General features: G+C 41.8%; 1 long non-coding RNA gene across 1 annotated transcript; it reads right to left on the bottom strand.

Moving 5' to 3' along the window:
• Window positions 1-256: 256 nt before the first annotated feature.
• On the bottom strand, window positions 257-15,912 carry LOC123518810. Its single transcript, XR_006678884.1, has 4 exons — window positions 15,852-15,912; window positions 5,715-5,841; window positions 4,634-4,716; window positions 257-311 (listed from the first exon to the last, which is right to left on the bottom strand). It is a non-coding gene; the product is annotated as an uncharacterized LOC123518810 (long non-coding RNA).
• Between the last annotated feature and the right edge of the window lie 538 nt (window positions 15,913-16,450).

Below are 16,450 nucleotides of genomic sequence, written 5' to 3'. Positions count from 1 at the left end.
ATCTGAAATAAATAAAACTGGATTAATATTAGAGAGAGAGAGAGAGAGAGAGAGAGAGAGAGAGAGAGAGAGAGAGAGAGAGAGAGAGAGAGAGAGAGAGAGAGAGAGAGAGAGAGAGAGAGAGAGAGAGAGAGAGAATGAAATAGCAAAATTTATGAAATGACTATTTATTATTTTACTTTTTCTCTCTCTCTTCTTCTCCTCCTCTTCTCATATTCCTCCACCTCTTCCTTCTTCTTCTTCTTCTTCTTCTTCTTCTTCCTCCTCCTCTTCTTGCCTTGGTCCGTCTTTCTCCATATTCTTAACACAATCTGAAATAAATAAAACTGGATTAATATTAGAGAGAGAGAGAGAGAGAGAGAGAGAGAGAGAGAGAGAGAGAGAGAGAGAGAGAGAGAGAGAGAGAGAGAGAGAGAGAGAGAGAGAGAGAGAGAGAGACCTTAGTGTTTCAGTGTGCGGAGGCCATAAATTCAGTGTTATTGAAGCAGTGGGTAAGTAAGTGAAGTGCTTGACAGTGACACATAGAGAATAAGTGAATAAGTGAAGTGATAATACAAGATACATAGTGACACAAGTGATACACTGCAGGAGTAATTATCACTAAATCAATAAGAACACTAGCAGTCAAATAGTTGGTGGGCTTTGAGATAGGAGATACCCATAATGCCTTCTTTAGCCCGTTAAAACACAATGTAAATGCACGTATTAGCTACTCGTACATGCTGAGTACTAATAAAAAATTAATAAATAAAAAAAGATATTTATGTGTGAAAGTCTTTTAAAATGGCACATCTATCATGAACCCTTTGTCAGCGACTCCGCCACCCCCACACTGCACAACCCCGATTCCCGGCTTAGCCTTAAAACAGCCAAAAACACCCTAATACACCCTCAAATAGCCTTTAAACAAAAAGCACTAAAACAGCCCAGTGGATCATGTTTGGTGATCTGTCTTTGATGGCCTGTATCTTAAACATGCTGAGCAAATTGAGTTTAGAAAAGTGTTTTTACAGTAAGCAGAAGTGGGAGGACCTATTTATAGCAACGACATTCAAATCTCCCCAGTGGTCACGTCATTAGGAGGATTGAATTTTTGTGAATTTTTTGTTCATGTTCGGTAAAAAATGGTGATGAAGTGTATGTCATATTTCTTGATCCTTTTCACTATACAAGCACAACACTTCCTACATGACATGTCAGTTGAATGATCTGCCCTATCACACCATCTACCGAATTGCAAGTTCACTACAATTAGAGGTGACAAATATGGTCCACTGGGCGGAACCGTTATCAGTCACCCAGTATGAGATTCACAGCAGCACAGTTGCCTGTAGACGTACTGTATACATCCTCCTGATTCTCTGATATTGTGAATGAATACTTTACAGAGCATATACTTACTAGCTTGAAAAGTTATTTTGCTCAACAGCTGCGAAATATGTCTAATGCTCCTGTGAAATGCCTCAGTGTGCAAGAAGCTACACACTTGTTATGTAGTGAGGAGTTCAACGTTGATCATGATGCAGAAGTAATAATAGACTTGGTGAACATTCCTCCTGATGATGATCTAAGTGATGAGGATGAAGTTGATGATGATAATACACTTATACCAATGGTAAAAGATGTCCCTGGTGCCATTGAAATTCATAGTGTCCACCGGGGTTATTTGGACCAGGTTTTGACAAACTTTGATACTGTTCCCACATTTATTAAGATAAATTTACAAAAATTTTATGAAAACATAAGCAAGTTATTGCCTTTAAATCACTAACAAAAAAATCATTCATAGAAGATTCTTCAGCTTTGAAGTAATAAGTGTGATTCAGTTATCAAAAAAATGAGGTAATGTGAACCCCCCCACCAGGGTAAACTGAACCACCCATGGGGTAATTTGAACCACCCTTTATCAATGCAAAAAAATATATACATATAAAAATGGATAAAATTCCTCAAAAAAATAGAAAGTTTTATTTCCTAAACATTGAGCGTTTCCCATTGAAAATAGCAAAATGAATGGCAAGAAACAGTGTAGAACAAAAAAGTGTTACTCATAGACTACATAGCCTACTCATTTACTTGGCTACTTTAGCCAATGTTTTGGTGTAACACTTGAAGTTATTGTATTCAGTAAGATTATTTATTCTGAATGTGAAAGGTACTTTTATAAGCTCCCTATGAAGTGATACATAAACATATAATAAGCAGATTATATGCATATATATTACTAATGGGCACTCCTAGCAGACGAAAAAATTCATACCACACAAACCTGGCCAAGGAATGAAGAAAAAACGACGTCTGGACTGTGTTGATACACCAGTGTGGAGTAAGAAGGTTAGCGTTAGTTATTTGTTTAGTATTATGTCATGTTTTGTGTTAATAAAGTAATATGATGATGATTAACGTGTATTCACCAGATTCTTTATGTCATGTTTACTCAGGTATTTGTCTGTGGCCAGAATTACTCAAACACTAATTCATTGATTTTTCATCATTACTGTTGGAGTTTTAACTTGGAAATGCATGTAATGCTAAATATTTACTAAAGTGCTGTTTCTACTTCCAGGCACATGATACCACGGTACTCCAAGTGGGGTGAGATGTCAAACCAAACCGAAAAGCTGAAGGCCAAACTGCACCAACAACTTGACGGTCACACACCAGTTGACATCTTTGAGGATATTTCACCGACGACATCTTTGCGCTCATAAAGCGAGAAACAATCCGTTATGCACACAGTGAAAAGTGATCCCCTGTTTAGCTTGGAAGACCATGAACCAAAAGCCTTCATTGGCTTCCTGATCTATTCTGGGTACGTCACTCTTCCTAGCGAACCACTTTACTGGTCTGATGCTGATGATGTGGCTCAAAATACTGTCAAACAATTAAGCTCTATCCAAGAACAAGTACTTGAAGATAAAAGCGCACCTACATGTACAAGACAACAACAGTCGCCCACAAGATTGCACAGACAAGGCTTTCAAAGTCCGGCCCCTGATTGATATGCTAAATTCTTCATTCCAGCAGTATGGTGTGTTCCATAAGACTTTATCTGTTGATGAAATGATGGTGAGATACTATGGTCATGATGGCCTCAAGCAATTTATCAGGGGGAAGCCCATCCATCAGGTTTGGGTACAAGCTGAGGTCGCTTTGTGGTGATGAGGGTTATTGCTACAAATTTGACCTGTACTGTGGCCGTGAAAATCGTTCAGCACTCCAAGAAATGACTCTAGGGACACGGTTTGTTCAGTGTGATTGATAACCTTTTCACATCGCGTGGCCTCCTAACCATTCTCACTGGAAAAAACACGAGCCACTGGAACCGTGCGAGAAAATAGGCTGCAGCAGTGTCCCGTGAAGGCCAGCAAAGTCATGACTGTAGGTTCGACAAGAAGAAGATCCTTGTAGTCAAGTGGAATGACAACAAAGTAATGACAAACTATGACAGTGTTGATCCCCTCACCACGGCACAGAGGTGTGACAGAAGAGAAAGAAAAGAATCGACATGGTGCAGCCTGAACTCATCAAGACATATAACAAAGGCATGGGAGGAGTTGATCTGCACGATTGGCTCATAGGAAAGTACAGCATTGCTATACGTGGGAAGAAGTGGTATTGGTGTCTCTTGACCAGGATGATAGACATGACAATCATCAATAGCTGGCTGCTCCATAGACTTGTGTCAGATGAGCCTATAACCCTCCTGGAATTTCATCGCCAGATTGCAGTGAGCTACCTCAAAGCTGCTGCTGTGAATAGAGAAAAGCCAAGATTCACCTCATCACTGGGTTTGCCGACACCTTGGAGTCTCCGACGTGATGGTGTACAGCACTTCATTACCCGCACTGGCGACAGCAAAAGGCTTAGATGCCAGTTAGTAGGATGAGACAAAGGCCAACAACAAAATGCGTGAAGTGTGACGTCGCACTGTGCATGGAGTGTTTTGCAAATTTCCACACACGTACATGAATATGAGGTCGAATGTTCATAGCAACAAATACAGTAATGTATATTTTGTGGATGAATAGCAGCAGTGCAGCAGAAAGTGATATAAAAGAGAAATATGTGTATGCCAAGTATTAGGACTCATTTTTGCTCATGTACAATTTATGAATAAAAGGTACAAATTTGAAACATTACAATTAGCCCAATTTGTAACTAGAAAAATACGCAGATGCTAAGTATACTACGAAAAAAGTAAAGAAACCTTGATTTTTTCCTTTACTAAGGTAAGTATATGCAATGGGGCCGAGACGCTAACTGATCCGCCCGCTGGATCATTTATGTCACCCTCTGCAACTCACTTAGGCTTTGACTTAAGTTATCATGATTTTTCCTTCAGCATGTCTTGGTTAGGTTACAAACACACAGCTTGCCAAAAAGTACTACAATCTCAACACGGGAAATAGGTCTGGGCGTTAATGGGTTAAACACCCTTAAAGCAGCCTTAAACTGCCTTAAACACCCTAAAATAGCCTTAAAACACTCTAAAACAGCATTACATATCCTGAAACAGCCTTAAAACACCCTCAAAGTCTTCAAACACCCTAAAACAACCCAAACCAGCCTTAAAACACCCTCAAAGTCTTCAAACACCCTAAAACAACCCAAAACAGCCTTCAATACTCACAGTTGGCTAGGTGTATCCCAGCTGGTGCAGTTGCCATGTTCCATCCCTACATAGAGCCACTTCCTTTAGTACGGCCGGTGATCCTGTAGGGAGGAGGTGGTGGTAGTGGTGATGGTAGTGAAATGGTGTGGTTTTGTGAGCATCTTATGTGGTAATGTTGGTTGTTTGTGGTGGTTGTGGGTGTGGTTGGACAGTGGTGGTGGTGGTGGTAGTAATAGGAGGATTTTAAAAAGACGACAAATATTTTCCAGCCAAAACAAGTGAAAAAATTGAGGTTTATGAGACAAAATTGTAAGCAAAAAAAATGCTTTCACACACCACACACTCACCAAACACACACCACACCAGCACACACCATTCCCACACCTGCACACACCAGCAAACCACAAAAAACCCTTTGCAAACACTGGAAAATGCAAAAAAAAAAAAAAATATATATAGTAGTTTACACAACAAAAAACATTTACACACACACACACATACACACACACACCACACCTGCAGAAACCTTTCCACACCTGCACACACCAGCACAGTACACAGCTTGGTGTGTGGAGGAGATATGGAGGAAAGAAAAGGAGGTGGTGGAGGGAAAAATGAGAAAAATTGTCAGGTTTTGAAGTGAGATTTAGAAAAGTACTATTTTGACTATCATAGAAGTGAGATAGGAGACTCAAAATTGGAGGGAAGATGGAGGAAACATGGAGGAAATAGTCTATGGAAGGAAAAGCCTGGAGGTAACCTGTGGAGGGAGATATGGAGGAAACAAGACAAACATTACCTAACCAAAACGCAGCAATTATTACCTTAAAATATTGCATCACACAACAAAACACACACACACACACACACACACACACACACACACACACACACACACACTGCACTCTACAAACAACCCTTAAATCACACCTGGAAAACGCCCACAATAAGTTTACCCTAGCCAACCCACACCAAAAAAAATAAACACTATACATAGGTAGCTATAGTTGACATTACAAAAACATACAAAAAACACACTTACACACCCACCACACTCACAGCACACCTGCAGACACCTCTCCCACACACACACACTCACCTCTCCTCTGGAACTTGGTGAGTGGAGTATGTGTGGAGTTTTGCCGCAGAGAGGGCACAGGCAGCCCGTCACCACCAGCGGCTCTCCAGGGACCAGTTGTGACCTTGTGGCAAGCCATGGTGCACCTCTGGAATAGTGGTAGTTGTTGTAGTAGTGGTAGTAATAGTATAAGAATCTAGGGTATTACTGCAGAGTTTCACCACAATCAGCTACGTGTTTTTTACCCACCTCAAGAGATCGAGCTCCTGATTACGAGTAATTTGAACCCCATATATACTAGGTGCAACCTTTTGAATGGCGACACAGATTTTTAAAAATTTAAGCGTGTTTTGGTGATGAGCCGTGACAATAGCCTCCCACATCAAACCCTGCCGCACACTGATGGTGTCAGGCGCTCGCGGCGGCTCGGCGGGCTCCTGACACACCATTGTCTGAGCATGCGCTTAATTGTTTACGCTGATTGATTCTGTTCTTTGAAACTGAAGCGGCGGCCAAGGAAAAAAAAAGCATAATTATTTCCACCAATCACGACGGCCCCTGAGGTTAGGTTTAATTAGGTTAGCTTAGGTTTAGTTGGTTAGGTTAGGTTAGGTTAGGTTGGGTTGGGTTAGGTTTGGTTAGGTTAGGTTAATTTATCTTTAGTTAGGTTAGGTTAGGTTAAATTAGGTTGCGTTGGGTTGGGTTAGATTAGGTTGGGTTAGGTTAAGTTGGGTTGGGTTACCTTACCTTAGGTTTAGTTAGGTTACCTTCTTTTCTGGACCAAACTCATTTTTTGTGTTCAATTTCGGCTTGTTTTTAATTCATTTACCACTTGTTTGTTGATGCAAATCATATGATGTTTCGGGGATGTAAAAAAAATGGCTTGATTTGCGCAAAAAACAAGTGCTATTTTAATTCAAAGCAAGCCAAAATCTAACACAAAAAAATGGTTTCGTGCAGAAAGGGCAAGGTGGTGAAGCTCTGTAGGTTTCGCCATTTTGCTCATGCCAACATTAGCCAACCTCAAGCTTTAATTCAAGAACACCTTTTTGCATTTCTGGTTGGAGGCATCGCTTCTTTATAGATGGGGTTAACAATGGAAGGTGTATGGGTGCATAAGGTATCTATGGAGGCAATATGGGGGCGCAACAAGGCGTAGGAGGGCAGGAATCACCACCGCATATATGTGCATGTGCAGTACAAGGTGAAAAGGACAATTACAGAATACAACGAGACCTGGACAGGCTCATAGCATGGGCAGACAGGTGGCAGATGGAGTTTAATTCTAAAAAGTGTCAGCTTATGCATTTAGGTAAAGACAACACAAACTTTAACTATGAGATGGAGAGATGTTGGCTAGAGGCAGTAGAGGAGGGAAAGGATTTAGGAGTAGTGATAGACAGGACTATGAAATTTTCAAAGCAATGTTTAGAAGCAAGAAATAGGGCAAATAGGATCCTGGCTTTTATAAATACAAATGTTAGTTATAAAAGTAAGGAAGTGGTGCGTACCTTATATAATTCCTATGTTAGGCCCCATTTAGAGTATTGCATACAGGCCTGGTCACCCCACTATAGGCAGGATATCAACATGTTAGAAGCAGTTCAGAGAAGAGCAACTAGGATGATACCAGCATTAAAGCGCCTGGAGTATAGAGATAGATTAAAGGAATTAAACATGTTTTCATTTGAGAGGAGATGTATAAGAGGATATGATAGAGTTATTTCAAATGTTCTCAGATACAAACTACATAGATGTGAGATCTTTCTTTACCTTAGAGGAGGAAGTAGGACTACAAATCATGGCAGGAAGATTAGAAAGCAAGGCTGCAGGTTAGATAGAAGAAAATATTTCTTTAGTCATAGGGTGGTACACTTCTGGAATGCATTGCCAGAGACGGTTGTAAATAGCACTACTTTGACAATGTTTAAAACAGATTAGATAAGCACTTAAATTTATTAGATTTATAATTATGTATAGCACTGCATGATAGTTTTATAAGAAATTTACTATAGTTAAACAAGACATGATCCCCATGTATGGGGATCACAGATTAGAGAAATTCGCTGCAGGACTTAGCCCTGTTAATGGGCCAAATATTTAAAATTAGTATATAATGTATTGTGTACTTGTAAGTGTATCTTTAAGTACTGATGACGAGGTCGCTGTGCGACTGATACAGGATGACCTAGATGGGCCCTGGTGGCCCTTTGTTATCCTATTATTTATGTATGTTATGAGGCAACAAAACCACAAACACTCAATTATTTTCACTTGGCAAAACTTTTTTCACCTTAATTGGCGCGTCTCACTCACTCTACAAACTTCACCTAATAACCATGTACACGCACACACCTGGGAATAACTCACCTGCTCCACAAAGCTTCAAAACTGTCAATCTCAACACAGAGCTAACAATGGCCGAGGTTTCTCACACGTCTTCTACGCAAAATGTCCACATCATCCTATACACTTCCTCTATCACTCAAACTTCTTATAAATGCAAAATCACATTCAAATAAAAGAAATATAATACGAAATGGTAAAGGAAAAGGAAAATAACATGTGTATTATATTCCCAATACCGAAATGGAGGTGTTTGGGTCATAACATAACATAACATAACATAAATAATAGGATAACAAAGGGCCACCAGGGCCCATCTAGGTTATCCTGTATCAGTCGCACAGCGACCTCGTCATCAGTACTTAAAGATACACTTACAAGTACACAATACATTATATACTAATTCTAAATATTTGGCCCATTAACAGGGCTAAGTCCTGCAGCGAAATCCTCTACAATTTGTGGTCCCCATACATGGGGATCATGTCTTATTTAACTATAGTAAATTTCTTATAAAAACTATCATGCAGTGCTATACATAATTATAAATCTAATAAATTTAAGTGCTTATCTAATCTGTTTTAAACATTGTCAAACTAGTGCTATTTACAACCGTCTCTGGCAATGCATTCCAGAAGTCTACCACTCTATGACTAAAGAAATATTTTCTTCTATCTAACCTGCAGCCTTGCTTTCTAATCTTCCTGCCATGATTTGTAGTCCTACTTCCTCCTCTAAGGTAAAGAAAGATCTCACATCTATGTAGTTTGTATCTGAGAACATTTGAAATAACTCTATCATATCCCTCTTATACATCTCCTCTCAAATGAAAACATGTTTAATTCCTTTAATCTATCTCTATACTCCAGGCGCTTTAATGCTGGTATCATCCTAGTTGCTCTTCTCTGAACTGCTTCTAACATGTTGATATCCTGCCTATAGTGGGGTGACCAGGCCTGTATGCAATGCTCTAAATGGGGCCTAACATAGGAATTATATAAGGTACGCACCACTTCCTTACTTTTATAACTAACATTTGTATTTATAAAAGCCAGGATCCTATTTGCCCTATTTCTTGCTTCTAAACATTGCTTTGAAAATTTCATAGTCCTGTCTATCACTACTCCTAAATCCTTTCCTTCCTCTACTGCCTCTAGCCAACATCTCTCCATCTCATAGTTAAAGTTTGTGTTGTCTTTACCTAAATGCATAACCTGACACTTATTAGAATTAAACTCCATCTGCCACCTGTCTGCCCATGCTATCAGCCTGTCCAGGTCTCGTTGTATTCTGTAATTGTCCTTTTCACCCTGTACTGCACATGCTATCTTAGTATCATCTGCAAACTTTGATACTTTGCTACTAATTCCTATATCTAAATCGTTAATGTACACCAAGAAAAGAAGAGGTCCTAGCACTGATCCTTGGGGTACCCACTAACCACTTCCTTCCACTCAGACATTGCCCCATTTAATACTACTCTCTGTTTCCTATCAGAAAGCCATTCACTAATCCAATCAACTAACCTACCCCTATCCCATGTAGTCTCAATTTGTACACTAGCCTCCTATGCGGTACCTTATCAAACGCCTTGCTAAAATCTAGATATATAACATCTATGCTATTTCCATCATCTAACTCCTTGGTAATATATTCTAAGATATCGAGCAAATTTGTAAGACAGGACCTCCCTGATCTAAAGCCATGTTGGGTATCTCTAATTAATCTATTCTCATTTAGCTAAGAGAGAGAGAGAGAGAGAGAGAGAGAGAGAGAGAGAGAGAGAGAGAGAGAGAGAGAGAGAGAGAGAGAGCAGAACTAATGAACAAGTTTAAAATACCCCAAATCTATCCCAAAACCAACAGTATGCATTATAAAGAACTTACCTAAATATTACACCTTGGCTCCTTCTCTTATTCCACCTTTATTTCTCATTTCTTCTTCATCCTTCTCCATTGTTACTCCTTCTTCTTCCTCCTCCTCCTTCCATCCACACGTCTGAGCCTAGAAACACATCAAAACACTAGATATTAGACAAAATATTCAGGAAATGGAGGGTGACTTAAGTATTATGGCTTTGCTGCTGCTCCTCTTCCTCCTCCCTTTCTCCTCTCTTCCTCTTTATCCTCCTTTATTTCAACTTTCTTCCTCTTTCTGCTACAATTATCTAAACATCTGAACCTAGAAACCCACGAAAACACGTAGAAATCACTAGATATTAGGCAAAATATCGACGAACTGTGGCTTTGGAAAATTGGCGCCAGCCACTACCTGGGTGGGCTGTGGTCATCCGAGAGAGAACGGGAACGGGGTGACTCGGCTAAATTACGTAAATCATTTCATTTCAAAATGACTTTTACAAAAACGAAGCCACGGCCAAATGCTTGTTATTTTATGACGTGATAAATACTTAAACTAATTTTCAAAATATCAAAATATCTCCAGCTTAACTGGTTTTTAAAAAAGGTCTAAATTAAGTACGTTAAAAGTACAAAAACATTTTAACCCATAAATCTCTTAAAACGTCCTATAAAGTCAAGCCATTTTCACTTAGCGTGTATTTTATCACATTTCAGGGAGTCTGAGCTATCTTTTAGGGCATTCTACAGCGTGTTAGACCGAGAAGCAGAAACGTGAGCAAATAAAATAAAGAAAAATAAGAGCTTTTTACAACAGCACCAAACACCATTTCAAAGTCCACATATTTCACTCAATAGATTGATTTCACACTTAAAAGAGGACAGACACTCTTTTGCTACCATAAAGGCCCACTTATACCTTGAAATGAAAAAGCTCAAAACTCCAGGTGGGAAATTTTGAGCGTTAAAAAGCCTTTAACATACGCCATAAAACACCACTAAACGCCACATATTTACCCAGCACAGGCGCGGAACACACTTCAAACACAACGAAACATTTATAGAAACCATAAAAACATACCATGGAAGCGTAATATTAGCGTCAGGAAATATTGGAAAAAAAGTATTTGACCCAACAGGCTGGTGACGGGTGGGTGAGGGCGGGTGTAGGGTGTTGGCTAGGGGACCGTCGGGGGGGAAGCGGCCTGGAGGCAACACCGGCGGCGGGACATCCATATATAGCCTTTATCATCTCACCAAACCAAAATTAAGCCACACAGAGAAATTTTGACTAGACTAAATGAAATGTTAGACTGGTGGCTACCTTGTGACACATGTTTGGCCGAGGGTAAGTGAAGGAAACAAATATGAGAGGGTAATACAGACGCCTTGCTCTTTTATGCTCCTTATACCATTACTTGAAAATATTTGCGTACTGTTTTCACTCTCATATGTAAAGAAAACCTAACATTAAGTGAATAGCCTTATAAATACCTTTAATAGACGAAGATTAGGCAGTGTGGTGAAGGCTTGCACGGTTTCTCATACTGATTGCCTCTTGGTGCTCCTTGAAAACTGTCGGTAATATAGCAACACTTCACTTTATTTGTGTGTGTGTGTGTGTGTGTGTGTGTGTGTGTGTGTGTGTGTGTGTGTGTGTGTGTGTGTGTGTGTGTGTGTGTGTGTGTGTGTCTCTGGGTGTGGATGTGCATGGGTCAGTATAGCCCACCGCCACAACTGTGTTCACCACCACCACCGCTAAGAGACTACTGCCGTAGCAAAAGGTTATCTGTGAAGTCAGGACGCATGTATATATGTTTATGATAACTATCTGTCACTAAATCTCTTATTAATGAGACGCTATGCTTATACAAATACAACATGTCGATTTATTGGTTATTGTGACATCTTCCTCTTCGTTATCGTGTCCAGCTTTTGTTATTTGTCAAAGCAGGAAATATTAAATTGTATCTTGTACAGCGAGTGTAGCAACTCCCGCGAGGCAATAAACAAGGTGCTTAAAAGGCAGACTGTACTATTTTTTCATTCACCATTTCTACCGCCTGATATACGAGTATTTCTGACAATAAACCAGGGTGACAGGACACTAAGTAGAGGAATATAGACTTTTTCTATCTACATGCACATCTATATTGTTAATCATTTACGAATTTATTGACTTATCTATCTGCCTGCCTATCCATCTATCTATTTGTTTGCCCAACTGTCCATTTACATATCTATCAACCCATCAAATTACCCGCTTATCCATCTATCTTCACACAAGCATATAAATACCACTACCACCACCACCAACACCACCACAACCACTGCCAGTTCCCGCATTAATTGCATCGCCAACCTTCCCCTACTGTTTCGTGTCAACCGGGGAGTCCCTGAAGACACATCCCTCCCAACCTACACGCTTTCGGACCCACGTAGCACGGGCGTGGGCGTGGGTGGAATCGTGGGTGACATATACGTGGTGTCAGGCGCTTATCCGATTCCCTTTGCCACTGTCGTCTTCATTGTTTCTCTACACACTTGTCAGGTCCCTACACGTGCACACTCGCGTACGGCAACACGTGCCTGGCCACGCGCACCACATACATCCTACGGTACACTTCTAAGCGCCTTCGTACCGCGCGATGCTTTTTCTGCCAAGGACAGGCGCCATTTGTCAAACAGACAATCAACCAGTGTGTCAGACAGTCAGTTAGTCAATCATTCAGTCATTCAGTCAGTTAGCCAAATAGTCAGTCAGCCAGATAGTCAGTCATTTAGTTAGTATTTTATTCATTTAATCAGTCAGTCAGTCAGTCAGTGAGTCAGTCCAAATATCAGTCAGTCAGTGAATCTATTAGTTAGACAGGCAATCTATCCATCAATCCGTCAATCTTTCAGCCACTCAATCAATCAATATTCACGATGCAAAACAAGCAAACACACCACCAATAGTTACCACCACAATCACCACCACCACCACCACCATACACACCACACTGACATTGCCACCACCAACACTTTCTAAAGGTGTGTACACACTTACTGAATTTCCACGCATCGTTTCATCGTTGCGTATCACACTGTGATACAATACGATGCAACAGGGTATTGTACCCATTTTTGCCTATCCGGGTGGTGTATCATCGTTGAGTGATGCAACAGTGTCATTCAGTTTGTTCCTGACCGTAGCCATGAGTGCAAATCTGCAGTTTGTCTGTGGCCACGTTTAGTTTTATTCATGAACATCAAATCAATAAAAGGAAAAATGAATGACGGAGTTGGTGGGTGTCTACACTCTATGTATGTGTAATGAAACAATACTGTGTTGACTGACTTGAAATTCCAGCATGTGACGGAACTGTATCAAAACGTGACAAGGATACACACAACTGATTTTGTGTTTGTCTGCAATTGGGGTCAAAATTGCAAAAAATAATCATGCCCGTCCACGACAACACTGAACATGCAACTGGACGATCCCACGCTCCTTGTACACACACACACACACACACACACACACACACACACGAAGGTTGGTGAGTTGTGTATCATTCCTTTGAGATGACGCCAAAATACCGAAAAATGGCGGATCAAACCCGTTGCGTAACTTTGTGTCATATTTTGACACGCAACGGTGAAGCACTATCCTGTCAACACTGCTACGCAACGGTGATCCGATACGTGGAAATGCAACAAGTGTGTACACGCCTTAATTAAAACACAAACAATATTCATACACAGTGTTACACCCGCAACCCCGACCGCAGCCCTCCACCGCTCCTCTGGTCCCGCGGCACGCAGGGTGGCCAGCCAGACAGCCGAGGTGACTCTGGGCGGCGGACTAACCTTCCTTCAAGACGTGTTTGTGTCCGTGGTGGAGGAATGAACTGATGGTGGGAGTGGTGGTAGTGGAGGACAGGATTCAGAGTGAGTGAGTGAGTGAGTGAGTGAATAAGTGAGTGAGAAAGAGGACAGGAAAGAATAGAAGAAAGAGGAAAAATAAGAATATCTTATCAGAGCACAACATTTTCTCTCCCTCTCCCCCCACCCCAGGTCTCGTGTCTGGTGATGAAATGGACGTCTGGTCAGTGGTGGTGGTGGTGGTCAGTTGCCAAATGAAAATATTCTACGTCACCAGCTCCACCTTGAAAAGTCGCTCCAGTTTGGTCATTACCACAGACTGATGGAAAGTTTGAAGTTAATTTGGGCAGCATGACGTTATGAGGATAATTAATATAATGATGTAAGAGCTGGAGAACCACTGATGAGAGAAGAGAGGCGAGAACTGAAGTGACAGGAAGCAGCACTTCCGGCTTGCGTCACGTGAGCGTATTGCGCGCTGGTTGGGCACGTGGTAAGAACCCAGTGAGCATGGCGGGAACTTAGTGAGCGTGGCGGGAGCCTGATCACATGCGTGTTATGACCGTAGTTAAACCCGATTGGACACAGTGATATCGTAGCGATATCAAGGGACGTACGCAGTAAAGGCTTGGTAGATACGTAGCAGTGGAGGATTTCGCAATTCCATCACGTCTCCACTACGTCCTCAAAAATTTTATGAACGTGTTGAGAACCTGCTGCGCGTAGTAAGGACCGCCTCTGGTGTGATGGGGCCTTGACACGGAGAGTTTATCCCTGTCAGTGACGCACACCAAACTTGTCTCAGGAGCCTCGCTCGTCTCCTCTCCACCTCCCCCTCCCCCGCTGTTCCCCACACTCTCATCACTCGCCTTTTAAATCTCATTGATGTTTACTTGATTGATTGATAAGTTTATTGTTATAGCAGTGTATACACCATCGAACTGTTGTCAATTTATGTATGAATGAACCTAACAAATTACCAGCTTATGTATCTATCTATCTACACACAAGCATGTAGATATCTCCACCAGCACCGCCAACACCCACACCTGCCCACCTTCGCCATCATGAACGGCAGTGTGTCAGTTTACACAATACTACTAGTATTTCCATGCCACTATATTGCAGCATCATATCACCTCAGACGCTGGTCAACAAGACGAGACACAGCAAGGAGACCAGACCAGACCAGACGACACGAGAGAGAGAGAGAGAGAGAGAGAGAGAGAGAGAGAGAGAGAGAGAGAGAGAGAGAGAGAGAGAGAGAGAGAGAGAGAGAGAGAGAGAGAGAGAGAGAGAGAATCACACACACACACACACACACACACACTTACCACACACACACACACACACACACAAAGCTATGGGCAGCGTCAACAGCTCCACACCCACTCCCGCCCATATTTGTCCCGCCCATGCATGCTCACGCCCAAGCTTCCCAGTCAGCCCATACGCCTCCGCAGCCGCCCTCACTATATAATGAAGTGACTCAAGACACACAGATCCACGTGTTCCGGAGAAAACTGACGTCTGGCAGGCGAGGAGAGAGAGAGAGAGAGAGAGAGAGAGAGAGAGAGAGAGAGAGAGAGAGAGAGAGAGAGTGTTTACTAGAAGTGTTTACTAGAAGTGTCAGGAGGCGGCGTGTAACTCTTACAAAGAGTGTCTCCATCTTGTGGTGGTGATTGATGCACTACATAAAGCAGAGTTCAGTGTAATTATCTTCCAGCAGTCCACCTCGCCATGCCCTCTTGTGTTTCTTGTTAAAGCAGGCACCACCCTCCCACGCATTATAACTACCATACGCCTAATTAACTACCTTACCGCTAACTGTCCACATGTGACTCCTTCAATGCACGACACACCTTCCTAGTACAGCCTGTCAACCCCGTCACTGTCCCATCACCGTCCCATCACTAATGACACTGTGGCACCATTAATTAACTACCCTTCTCTATCCACTCACTCCCACACGTCACGTCACCCCTTCAGTGCATTATTATACAGCTTTCTATTAAATTATCCGCCCCATTACCGTCCCATCACTGTCTCATCATGTTTGTTACCTCCACTCTATTAATAGACTCACCCTCTCACTGAGCAGGTGGAGCTGGTGGACTAGGTGGGGCAAGTGGGGCGGTCACCGTGTTCCCAGGTCTCGTGTCTGGTGAGGAAGAGGACGTCTGGTCACTGGCGGCGGTGGTGGTGGTGGACGTGGTGGGGAGTTGCCAAATGGAAATATTCTACGTCACCAGATCCACCTTGAAAAGCCGCAAAAAGATCGCCAAATCATTGTTGTACATGCTACAAATGTTCCTAGACGAAGTAATTGGCTTGATTAACACACAGGCTAATCAGTATAGGGCCCCGTTGACCGTTTATCCCTCCGAGTGACGCAGAGCAAACCTGTCTCGGGAGTCTCGATCGCCACCCTCTAATCACTCGCCTTTTAAATCCGATTGATGTTTAATTGATTGATTGATAAGTTTATTGTTGTAGCAGTGTATACACCATCGAAATGTTGTTCATTTCCCTATGAATGAACCTATCAAATTACCAAGTTATCTATCTATCTATCTACACACAAGCATGTAAATATCTTCTCCAGCACCGCCAACACCCACACCTGCCCACCTTCGCCATCATGAACGGGAGTGTGTCAGTTTACACATTACTACTAGTATTTCC

The sequence above is a fragment of the Portunus trituberculatus genome, chromosome 6 (assembly GCF_017591435.1).
Source record: "Portunus trituberculatus isolate SZX2019 chromosome 6, ASM1759143v1, whole genome shotgun sequence".
NCBI classification, from domain to species: Eukaryota; Metazoa; Arthropoda; class Malacostraca; order Decapoda; family Portunidae; genus Portunus; species Portunus trituberculatus.
The sequence above is the reverse complement of the archived record's forward strand: the minus strand, read 5'-3'. Positions and strand labels throughout refer to the sequence as shown.